Source organism: Heterodontus francisci, chromosome 1 (assembly GCF_036365525.1).
Source record: "Heterodontus francisci isolate sHetFra1 chromosome 1, sHetFra1.hap1, whole genome shotgun sequence".
Lineage (NCBI taxonomy): Eukaryota > Metazoa > Chordata > Chondrichthyes > Heterodontiformes > Heterodontidae > Heterodontus > Heterodontus francisci.
The window spans coordinates 11,938,530-11,951,506 of record NC_090371.1 but is presented as its reverse complement, the minus strand read 5'-3'; the positions used below and the strand labels follow the sequence as shown (position 1 = coordinate 11,951,506).

At 44.7% G+C, this 12,977-nt stretch overlaps 1 protein-coding gene across 2 annotated transcripts in view; it reads left to right on the top strand.

Annotated features, from left to right (window-relative positions):
- The window catches only part of LOC137367712 (rab11 family-interacting protein 1-like), a 146,053-nt gene that overhangs the window by 44,664 nt on the left and 88,412 nt on the right, over positions 1-12,977 (top strand). The gene's annotated exons all lie outside the window — the stretch shown is intronic.

The window sequence follows — 12,977 nt, the reverse complement described above, 5'->3', positions numbered from 1 at the left end:
TGCTGCATTGACCTATGCGTCCCACTGTTCTGAAGTACAGCTCTCTCCCTGCAATGCACAAGGCTGCACTACCCTGAGCTGACTCTTCACCAAATGCTATAGGATCCTTTCAACACGAGGGAAGTTGGCTAACTGCTTGGACTAGAGTCACAGGGGAAGGAGCAACCCCTGTTTCCTGCTGATAAAATGTCAGTCTGACACTAGTGAACGAATGCCATGGCGATGTACATAGCGATCAGAGGTTGACTATTTGTTGCATTGCATTTAGTTTCAAAGTGAGTCAGCAGTTTTCATAGTAGAACAAAGAACAAAGAAAATTACAGCACAGGAACAGGCCCTTCGGCCCTCCAAGCCTGCGCCGATCCAGATCCTCTATCTAAACATGTCGCCAATTTTCTAAGGGTCTGTATCTCTTTGCTTCCTGCCCATTCATGTATCTGTCTAGATACATCTTAAAAGACGCTATCGTGCCCGCGTCTACCACCTCCGCTGGCAACGCGTTCCAGGCACCCACCACCCTCTGCGTAAAGAACTTTCCACGCATATCCCCCCTAAACTTTTCCCCTCTCACTTTGAACTCGTGACCCCTAGTATTTGAATACCTCTCATGATTTTGTACACCTCAATCAGGTCCCCCCTCAACCTCCGTCTTTCTAATGAAAATAATCCTAATCTGCTCAACCTCTCTTCATAGCTAGCGCCCTCCATACCAGGCAACATCCTGGTGAATCTCCTCTGCACCCTCTCCAAAGCATCTACATCCTTTTGGTAATGTGGCGACCAGAACTGCACGCAGTATTCCAAATGTGGCCGAACCAAAGTCTTATACAACTGTAACATGACCTGCCAACCCTTGTACTCAATACCCCGTCCGATGAAGGAAAGCATGCCGTATGCCTTCTTGACCACTCTATTTACCTGCGTTGCCACCTTCAGGGAACAATGGACCTGAACACCCAAATCTCTCTGTACATCAATTTTCCCCAGGACTTTTCCATTTACTGTATAATTCACTCTTGAATTGGATCTTCCAAAATGCATCACCTCGCATTTGCCCTGATTGAACTCCATCTGCCATTTTTCTGCCCAACTCTCCAATCTATTTATAGTAAGCTGGTTTCCCTCCATCGCTCACCGAATACATGTACAGCACGACCTATTGAAGGCAAATCTCTGTCCCGAGACTGTTTCGAGCCTGCTGATCTCTACAGGAGAGGCAGGGAAATTGGTTCTTGCTTGCAATCACTGCTCTTAGCACTCTTGCCTCGAGTCAGAAGGTTGTGGGTTCAAGTCCCACGACAGATACTTGAGCCCATTACCCCAGACTGATATTCCAGTGCAGTACTGAGGGAGGGCTCCATCGTCAGCGATGCCATTTTTTGATGTGACGTTAAACCAAAGCCACCTCTACTCTTAAGTGGATGTAAAAGATTCTAGGATACTAATGCAGCATTCCCTCAGTACTGTCCTGAGTTTGTCAGCTTCGATTATGTACTGAAATCTCGGGATTTGGTGCATGGACCTATGGCTGTCTGATTCAGCCAGTGTGCTACCCACAAAGCTACGGCTCAAACTTCAAGATGCCGAATTGGCTGGGTCTGTGATTGGACTGGTGATTGAGTTGCTTTCGATGTTTGCAGTTTCTTCCCATCCCCATATGTGTACGGTCTCTAACTAATAGTTTGCTTCCTCTCCACCCCACCTTACCTTTGGGACTCGTCAATTGGCTATCACTAAACAGTGCAGTGAGTAAAAATAATCTGACTTTATGTAGAGCTGCTATCTCTTGGTATTGTTTAAACAATTTGCAGAATTTTTAATCTCTTCCCCGTCTCCTCTTGCCTCCGGGCTTCCTAAGTCACATAAGCATCATAATTCCATGCAACATAGAGGAGGCCATGTTCTTTCCCCGTGGCACTGCAAATCTTTCCTTTTTCAAGCCCAAGATCTTGTATGGTATGGGTTAGACTGGCAGCCTGCTGCTAGGCCCCAGCCAGTGCCACTGCAGATCCAGCCTCAGGGAAGCTATGTGAGGGTAAATGGGCCCTGTCCCTTTTTTCCATCGAAGGACTGGACTTGCGTGTGGTCTGCCTCTCCTGCCACTACCCGCATTCCCCCATCCCCCAACATTAATGACCTTATTTGTCGTGCTGTGAACTCTGAGTTATTGGGCCAATGTGTGATTGCTGTGCTGGTGAGACACATGCCAAAGATTAACCTGTGATTTGATCCCTAACACGGGTCAGCCAACTCAACACAGACCAGGGATCAAATCTTCTTAGCTTTTGGACATTAAACATTAAGCTGAGAATTCTCTGGTGTGTGGCTCATATCCTGACTCCCCAAAGCCTCTCCAAGAGTTAAAAGGCACAAATCAGAAGGCTGATGACATAAATGTTGTAGCAAAGCAGTCTGCTTGATTGGCAGTGCATTCACTTCCCTGCACCACTGACACACGTAACAGCAGTGTGAAATATAGAAAAGATGTACTGTAGCAACTCGCCTGGGCTCCTTGCACCTTCCAAACCCAAGGCTTAAACCATCTAAAAGGACAAGGACAGCATGTTCATGCGAACACCACCTCCTCTCTTTAGATGTTTGAATATTGAGAGACATGGGGGTAGTGCAGGAAGGTGGAGTTTGAAGTAGGTCAGCCATGATCATATTAAATGGTAGGCCAGGTTTGAAGGGTTGAATGGCCTACTCTTGCTCGTATTAAGTTATGAGTTTGTTAGCACAGTCTACAGTTGTTAGTCACTTCATTCGCAGTAGGAATTGGATAGGAGTGGTACTGAAGGGAAAGGTAGGATAGCAATGAAACAGGGAAGGGTGAAGTGAATGACAGTAAAACAGGGAATGGATGACAGTGAAGGGGACAGGGGAAGCTGAGAAGGTGACAATGGTGCTTTGGACAGGAATAGCTGTGTGTGGCACTCAGGGTGTGAGAAAAGTGGAATCAACATCACCTGAGCTGCAATAAGGATGGAGAGTTCCTGCATTTATTGGAACAGGCAGAATGGCAGCATGAAGTGTGAAAGGGGTGAATAGTGTCAGATTTAGCTGAAAAAAGGTTGGAGGAGGTGACTGGAGGGATGGGTAGAGAATCGTATCATCTTGAATTGGGTTGGAGGGAGACGAGGAGTTGAGGTTGAATTGATGGGTTGGATAAGAGTACCATCAACTGGGAGGATTGGGGGACAGTGTGTCTTTGTGAAAGGGTGGAGAGTTGGATGGGGTGCAGTGTCTTTTATACACTGCATTGTATGAGAGACATTGACTGCAAAGATAACTCTTGGGGAAGTGATGGTTTGATTGGTCTGTTGAAAATCCAAATGTCCCTTTGTTGTCCTGATTTTTAGTTTGAAAATCTATTAATTGTGTATCAAAAGTGTTTGTATATTTATTGCAAAGGCCAGGAGACCATGTCCTCTGAAGTACCCAAGAAATATCCCACTAGTATTGCAAGCATGTTTGAATTTCCACTTTGACTTTTCTCCTGAATACAAGTTGGCAAAATATTTGCAGTTAAGTTACAAAGCCTGTGTAAGTACTAGTTTTCTTTCAAATCACGGGCTTATTATTGGGGTCTGTACTACCTTTATTTTCTTCAAGTTTGTGCTACTTTTCCAGGTTCGTTTGTAATATGAATGTGAGGTTAAGTTGAAGCCGCTTTTCCCTCAGGAGGGCAGAGAGTTCTCCTGGTGTCCAGGCTAACATTCCTCCCTCAACTGACAACATCAAAAGGTTGGGAGGAATATGCCATTTCCTCTCCCTGTTTCTGTGGTTTTGCTGTGTGCAAATTGCTTGCAAATATTGCATTTCAAAGGGAAATGCCATTATGTGGAGCACTATCATTCACACAACACAGAAAGAAGCCATTCATAAATAACTTTCAAAGGAGAATTAGATCTCGACTTGAAGGGGGAAAATTAGCTAGCATTACGGGGAAAGGGACTAATTGGCCAGCTCTCTGTAAGAGCTGGCATACGCACGATAAGCTGAATGGCCTCATTCTGTGGTGTTTCATTGTATGATTCAGCCTGTAGTGCCTGTGCCGGCTTGCTGAAAGAGCTATCAGATTAGTCCCACTTCCCCCTGTGCTTTCCTCATATCCCTGCAAATTTCTCCTTCCACAATGTATAACAACGCTGCTCCCATTTGTTGTTACATTCTGCGGATGTGCGGAGTGCTGCTCCTGTCTGCATGTCCACTTGAAATGAGATGCTTCTTTATGTTGTACATCCATAGACAAATTACGGTGCAGAAGGAGGCTATTCAGCCCATCGTGTCTACGCCGGCTGAAAAAACTAGCTGTCCAATCCAATCCCACTTTCCATAGCCCCGCTAATCCTTCCACCTTAAATTGGTACTCCCTGGTAATTGACCTCTCCACTAGGTTAAACAGGTCCTTGTGTGCTGTATCTAGGCCCCTCATAATTTTGTACACCTCAATTAAGTCACCCCTCTTCCTCCTTTGTTCTAAGGAAAACAACCCTAGCCTATCCAATCTTTCCTCACAGCTGCAATTTTCAAGCCCTGGCAACATTCTTGTAAATCTCCACCATAGTCTCTCCAGAGTAATTATGTCCTTCCTGTAATGTGGTGACCAGAACTGTACGCAATACTCCAGCTGTGGCCTAACCAGTGTTTTATACAGTTCCAGCATTACATCCCTGCTTTTGTATTCTATACCTCGGCCAATAAGGGAAAGCATTCCATATGTGTTCTTCACCACTCTATCTACTTGCCCTGCCACCTTCAGGGACATGTGGACATGCACTCCAAGGTCTCTCACTTCTTCTACCCCTCTCAATATCCTCCAGTTTATTGTGTATTCTCTCGCTTTATTTGCCCTCCCCAAATGCATTACCTCACACTTCTCTGGATTGAATTCCGTTTACCACTTTTCTGCCCACTCAACCAAACCATTGATATCATTCTGGAGTCTACAGCTATTCTCTTCACTACCAACTACATGGCCAATTTTTGTGTCATCAGCAAATTTCCCAATCATGCCTCCCACATTTAAGTCCAAATCATTAATATATACCACACACAGCAAGGGACCCAACACTGAGCCCTGTGGAACGCCACTGGAAAAAGCTTTCCATTCACAAAAACATCCGTCGACGACTACCCTTTGTTTTCTGGCCCTGAGCCAATTCTGGATCCAACTTGCCACATTCTCCTGTATCTGACCAGTCTGCCATGTGGGACCTTGTCAAATGCCTTACTAAAATCCATGTAGACCACATCCACTGCACTACCCTCATCAATTCTTCTTGTTACTTCCTCAAAAAACTCAATTAAGTTTGTAAGACATGACATTCCCTTAACAAATCCATCATGACTATCCCTGATTAATCCATGCCTTTCTAAGTGGCTGTTTATCCTGTGTCTCAGAATAGATTGTAACAATTTACCTGCCACAGAGGTCAGACTGACCGGCCTATAATTATTTGGCCTATCCTTCGCACCCTTTTTAAACAATGGTACAACGTTCGCAGACCTCCAATCATCTGATACGTCTCCTGTATCTAGTGAGAATTTGAAGATGATCCTCAGCGCATCTGCTATTTCCTCCTTGGCTTCCTTTAACAACCTGGGATGCAATCCATCCGGCCCTGGCTGGATTCTGTGGTTCTATGTTGTCTGATGCAACATATAATGAATGCATGGAGTTCAGATAGTTGAAGATCTCCAAACAGGTTTATTAAACAGCTAACTATATACAGTACAGAGCTATCTATTTGCAAATTTTGCCTCTTGGTGTTACAGAGCGGGACTGGCATGTAGTCACATAACTGCATCCTGGTACTCAGCTCATCAGTATACTAAGATCTTAAAGGTACATTACTCTTAAAGGCAATCACACAAGACCACTGGGAAGAGGGATTCTGCTGGTTAGAAAATAAACAACAGCTTTCAAATGACTGCTTGTCTGTTGTTCAAGTTTGAATAGAATTTCCCCATAATGACCTTTATAAACTAGGCAGCCACAGGGTAGTAAACCACAGCTCAGGACCGGTCTGCTAAAATAAATGTAGTAACGACAACTTGCATTTATATTGTGCACCTTTAACGTAACAAAATGTTACAAAGTGCTGAAGAATTACTAGTAAAAGAATTATCAAGGCCAAGTGATCTCCTGTACTAGGTTCAATCTCTTAAGGGGGTCAGAGAGGAATTTACCAGATGTTTATCCACCAAACTGGCCTTGGTTTTTATCTGTTTCGCATTTCCCAGGAGATCATATGGTTTCAGTTGGGGTGGACACATATATATATATATATGGGACCAACTGGATAGACCAAAGGGTTTTTCATGTCAGTCATTGTTTGTGAAAAGATCGGTCTTCCTGCCAAAGGGGAATGGGTATTAGCCTTAGAAAGCAGAAGAACCCAGGTTCCAACCCCAATCTGTGCTGAGTTGACTTTTATGTTTATTCATTCATGGGATATGGCCGTAGCTGGCAAGGCTGGCATTTATTGCCCATCCTGAATGACCCTTGAGAAGGTGGTGGTGAGTTGCCGCCTTGAACTGCTGCAATCCTTGGGGTGTTAGTATACCCACAGTGCTGTTGGGAAGGGAGTTCCAGGATTTTGACCCAGCGACAGTGATATAGTTCCAAGTCAGGATGGTGTGTGGCTTGGAGGGGAATTTGCAAGTGGTGGTGTTCCCGTGCATCTGCTGCCCTTGTCCTTCTAGATGGTAGAAGTTGTGGGTTTGGAAGGTGCTGTTGAAGGAGCCTTAGTGAGTTGTGGCAGTGCATCTTGTATATGGTACAGTCTGCTGCCACTGTGTGTCGGTGGTGGAGGGCATGAATGTTTGTGTATGGGGTGCCAGTCAAGTGTCTGCTTTGTCCTGGATGGTGTTGAGCTTCTTGAGCTGCACCCATCTTGACAAGTGGAGCGTATTCCTCATGCAGGGCAGTGGTTTAGGGGCTTATCATTTGGGCTAAGGAAACTTTGGATAGGGCTACCTCTCCTGAACGCACTCCTGTGACTAGGATGGACGTGTATTGGGATCGTGAGCAGGCTTGACCCTGGCCAAGACTAATCGTGTATAGGGCTTTGAGCATGTCTGGAGGGCAGGTGACACCACTCGAACTGTCTGTCACTGGAAGTCAATAACATCTGAAGACATGGAGAGTAAATTGAGAAGGGGTAGTGGTGTAAAAAGGTGGATACCTGGTTCTCTGGTATTAACATGTTAGTGCTGGAATCACGAGGGTCGGGATGTGATAATATGGATTGCGTGAATATATGAGCACATATGGACTGTTAGCTGGGCTGTGCTTGGAGGTGTATTAGTGTGGGATACATGAATATCTAGGGGCTGCTGTGCTGGATGGTGTAGTGGTTATGGATGCGTGAATATCATGGACTGCTGGTCAGAAAATGGTTGGCGTTCTGTTTGTTGATAAATGTCCTAAAAAGCAGTAGGAAATTTCACACTGGATTTGGTGCTGGAGGAAAATCACTAGCATAGACCTATGGGGCTGAATGGACTGTTTCTATTTCAATGGGACCTGCTGCAGTTTGAAATGCTAACTAGGGCTGTGCAGGAATGTAACTTTATCGCTGGAGGCTGCTGGGTTGGGGCATCTCTCCAGAGTTTTGTGGAACAGACCGTGTGGGGATTGTACTCAGTCTCTCTGCTGTCATGCCAACATCTGTGTAATTCTGTGTAGAAAGAGAGAGGGGGCCACGAGTGAGATCACCCCAGATAACCTGAACACCTAATGGGATGTCTAAGAATCTGGAATCTGCTTGGAATGCACTGTAGGGTCTATGGCGATTCCAGCATTTTCTGTTTATTTTGAGATTACCAACATTCCTGACTTTTCTCGTCATCTCCACGTGGATCTAATTTTTTCTAAAAAAGGAAAACAAAAAGCTGAAAACAACGGGATTCAATTCAGTATTCGACCCCTTCTGCACCAAGTTTCCTCATCTTAAATAGCTGATCATTTGTTGGGATACAAATCCCTAGGCACAGTGACCTGTGTGCACCTTGCACCAGTTGTCACTCTTTGGGAATGCAGGCAATTCAACCATGGAACGCATCTCAGCAGAGCCCAATCCTGCCTGCTCTCAGCCTCTTGCTTCCTGCAAAGGGGCCTCTGGAAGCTGGATGTTGTTGAATTTTCCCTCTTTCCTAGTCCAGGGGTCCTGACCCCATCTGGCACAGCTATGTTAGATGTCAGCCGTGGCTCAGCGGGCAGTACTCTCGCCTCTGAGTCAGAAGATTGTGGGTTTGCATCTCTCTTGAGTGGCTTGAGCACATAACCTAGACTATACTGAGGGAGCGTTGCACTGTCAAATGTGCCATATTCAGGTGGGAGGTTAAATTGAAATCCTGTCTGCTTTTTAAGATGGATGTAAAAGTTCCCATGAAGAAAATCGGGAGTTCTACCTGGTATAGAAACAAGAAATGCTGGAAATACTCAGCAGGTCTGGCAGCATCTGTGGAGAGAGAAGCAGAGTTAATGCGTCAGGTCCGAACTGATGAAGGGTCACTGACCTGAAGCATTAACTCTGCTTGTCTCTCCACAGATTCGGCCAGATCTCCAGCATTTCTTGTTTTTATTTCAGAGTTCCAGCATCTGCAGTATTTTCCTTTTATTTTAGAATTCTACCTGGTGTCCTGGCCAATGTTTATCTCTCAAACAACATCTAGAACAGATGATGTGATCATTTATCTCATTGCTGCTCATGGGAGCTTATTATGCACAAATTGGCTGCCATATTTCCTACTTAACAACAGTAACTACACTTCAAAAGTACTTAATTGTTCATAAAGTGCTTTTGTGAAAGGAAGAATAAAAAAGCAGAGTATTACTTAAATGGAGAACGACTGCAGAATTCCGAGGTGCAGAGGGATCTAGGTGTTCTAGTGCATGTATCACTAAAAGTTAGTATGCAGGTACAGCAAGTAATAAAGAATGCTAATGAAATGCTATCCTTTATTACAAGAGGAATTGAAAATAAAAGTAAGGATGTTATGTTTGTTATACAAGGCATTGGTGAAACCACATCTTGAATACCTGTGTGCAGTTTTGGTCTCCTTATTTAAGGAAGGATGTAAATGCGTTGGAGGAGGTTCAGATGAGATTTACTAGATTGATATAAAAGCAAAATACTGCGGATGCTGGAAATCTGAAATAAAAACAAGAAATGCTCGGAAGAAGAAGGGTCACTGACCCGAAACGTTAACTCTGCTTCTCTTTTCACAGATGCTGCCAGACCTACTCAGTGGTTCCAGCATTTATTGTTTTTATTTACTAGATTGATACCTGGTATGAACGAGTTGTCTTATGTGGAAAGGTTGGACATGCTAGGCTTGTTTTCACTGGAGTTTAGAAGAGTGAAGGGAGATTTGATTGAAGTATATAAGATCCTGAACGGTCTTGACAACATGGATGTGGCGAGGATGTTTCCTCTTGTGGGTGAGTCCAGAACTAGGGGGGCACTGTTTTAAAATTAGGAATCGCCCTTTTAGGACATAGAGGGAGTGCAACGAAGGTTCACCAGACTTGTTCCCGGGATGGCGGGACTGTCCTATGAAGAGAGATTGGGGAAACTGGACCTGTATTCTCTAGTTTCGAAGAATGAGAGGTGATCTCATTGAAACCTATAAAATACATAAAGTGATAGACAGGGTAGATGCAGATAAGATGATTCCCCTGGTTGGGGACACAATTTCAAACTAAGGAGGAAGCCATTTAGGACCAAGGTGAGAAGAAATTTATTTTCTCGGACGGTTATGAATCTTTGGAATTCTGTATCCCAGAGGGCTGTGGAAGCTCAGTCATCGAGTATGTTTAAAGCAGTGATTGACAGATTTCTAAATACCAATGATATAAGGGGATATGAGGATAGTATGGGAAAAAGGCATTGAAGTGGAAAATCAGCCATGATCATATTGAATGGTGGGGCAGGCTTGATGGGCTGAATGGCCCACTCCTGCTCCTATGACCGAGATGAAGAGAAATATTTTCTCTCTGAGGGTGTGTGACTTTGGAACACTCAGAAGGTGGTGGAGGTGGGGACATTGAATATTTTTAAGGCAGGCATAAATAGATTCTTGTTCAGCAAGGGAATCAAAGGTTATTGGGGGTAGATGGGAATTTGAGACACAGATCAGCCATGATCTTATTGAATGGCGGAGCAGACCCGAGAGGCTGAATAGCCTACTTCTGCTCCTAATTGGTATTTTATGTAACTATATAAATGTGACTTTCTTTTGTTGTCTTTTCTGACAACAAACCCAGAGGCAACATGAAAAAACATATTTTCACACAGTGAACTGTTGTGATCTGGAATGCACTGCTTGAAAGGGCAGTGGAAGCAGATTCAATAGTAATATTCAAAAGCGAATTGGACACGGAATGTATTCTGGGTGGAGGACTTCAATGTCCATCACCAAAAGTGGCTTGGTAGCACCACTGCTGACCGAGCTGGCTGAGTCCGAAAGGACATAGCTGCTAGACTGGGTCTGTGGCAGGTGGTGAGGGAGCCAATAAGAAGGAATAACTTACTTAACCTTCTCCTCACCAATTTACCTGTCGCAGATGCATCTGTCCATGACAGTATTGGTAGGAGTGGCCACCGCACAATCCACGAAAAGCAGGAAAAATCCAATCCTGCCAATTACCGCCCTTTCAGTCTACTCTTTCATCAGTAAACTGATGGAAGGCTTCATTGACAGTGCTATGAAGCAGCACTTGCTCAATAATAACCTGTAAAGTGACCCTCAGTTTGGGTTCCGCCAGATCCACTTAGCAAATGACCTCATTACAGCCTTGATCCAAACATGGACAAAAGAGGTGAGATGAGAGTGACTGCCCTTGACATCAAGGCAGCATTTGACTGAGTGTGGCATCAAGGAGCCCGAGCAAAAATGGAGTCAATGGGAATCAGTGGGAAGACTCTCCATTGCTGGAGTCATACCTAGCACAAAGGAAGATGGTTGTGGTTGTTGGAGGGCAATCGTCTCAGTCCCAGAACATCACTGAAGGAGTTCCTCAGGGTAGTGTCTGAGGCCCAATACTTTCAGCTGCTTCTTCAATGACCTTCCCTCCATCATAAGGTCAGAAGTGGTGATGTTTGCTGATTCCACAATGTTCACCATTCGCGACTCATCAGATACTGAAGCAGCCCATGTCCTGATGCAGCAAGACCTGGACAACATCCTGGCTTGGGCTGATAAGTGGCAAGTAACATTCGCACCACACAAGTGCCAGGCAATGACTCTCTCAAACAAGAGAGAATCAAACCATCTCCCCTTGACATTCAACGGCATTACTAACACTGAATCCCCCACTATCAACATCCTGGGGGTTACCATTGACCAGAAACTGAACTGGACCAGCCACATAAATAGTGTGGCTATAAGGACAGGTCAGAGGCTGGGAATTCTGTGGTGAGTAACTCACCTCCTGACTCCCCAATGCCTGTCCATCACCTACAAGGCACAAGTCAGGAGTGTGATGGAATACTCTCCACTTGCCTGGATGGGTGCAGCTCCAACAACACTCAAGAAGCTCGATGCCATGCAGGACAAAGCAGCCCACTTGATTGGCACCCCATCTACAAACATTCACTCCCTCCACCACTGATGCACAGTGGCAGCAGTATGTACCATCTACAGGATGCATTGCAGCAACTCCCAAGGCTCCTTCAACAGCACCTGCCAAACTTGCGAATTCTACCACCTAGAAGGACAAGGGCAACAGATGTATGGGAACACCACCATCTGCAAGTTCCCCTCCAAGTCACACACCATCCTGACATGGAACTGTATTGCCGTTCCTTCACTGTTGCTGGGTCAAAATCTTGGAACTCCCTTACTAACGGCACTGTGGGTGTACCTACACTGCAAGGACTGCAGGAGTTCAAGAAGGCAGCTCACCACCACCTTCTCGAGAGCAATTAGGAGTGGGAAATAAATGCTGGCCTGGCCAGCAGAGCCCACATCCCATGAACGAATAAAAAAAAACTTGAAGGGAAAAAACTTGCAGGGCTATGGGGAAAGAACAAAGGGGTGCGAATAATTGGATAGCTGTACCAAAGAGCCAGCACAGGCTCAATGGGCCGAATGACCTCCTGCACTTCTTCACTCTGGTTCTGTTTAAACTAGGGTTATATAGGCTACATCTCAGTCTGTTTATACTGACATTTTGTAGACCAGTTTTACTGCTGTCTTTGAACGACATAGTTTGATTTCCAATATGCTTCAAGGAGAAGCTGTTAACTCAACAGAAGGCAGATAAACAACTGGTCAGTAAATGTTCCTTCTACAATCTACAGGCTTATGAAACCCAAGTTTTGTTTCACCTTTCTTGCCTTCAACCACAATTTCCTGATATCAGAACTGACTGCGTGGTTTGTGGGAGCTTGGGTGTAGTTGGTGAGATTGAAACAAGTGAAAGAACCAAAAAACATTTTTATAAACACCTTTCTTAGCTGACGATGTCCCAAAACTCTTGACAGCCAATGAAGTATTTTTATGAAGTTCTGCTTGACTGACTGCTATACAACAGTGTGCTTAACTTGGGAATTTGGTACGTGTGGGAATTTGATGCAGTGAGGGAGGAGGTGCTGTTCTGATCTTTTACAGAACAAGCAAGTGATCCAAGAGAGGGAACTGGAGACGGTGAGACCTGAGAGCAGAAGCTTACAGGCATCAATTAGGGAGCAGTTAGGTGACTGGTGAGCTTTTCTAAACTGGGGCAGTATTTTAAACTGGATGCTGGGGAGATGTAAGTATTGTATTAAATTTGTAGCTTAACTAGTTAAACTACTTGATATAACTACAGATCATCATTCAGATAATTCTAAATTTGAAACCTAATTAGGTAAATAAAACACAATAGAGATGGCAGGACAGGTGATTCTTGCAGCTGTAGCATGTGGGACCTAGTGGACACCAGTGTGATCCACTACAACCACATCTGCACTAAGTGTTTGCAG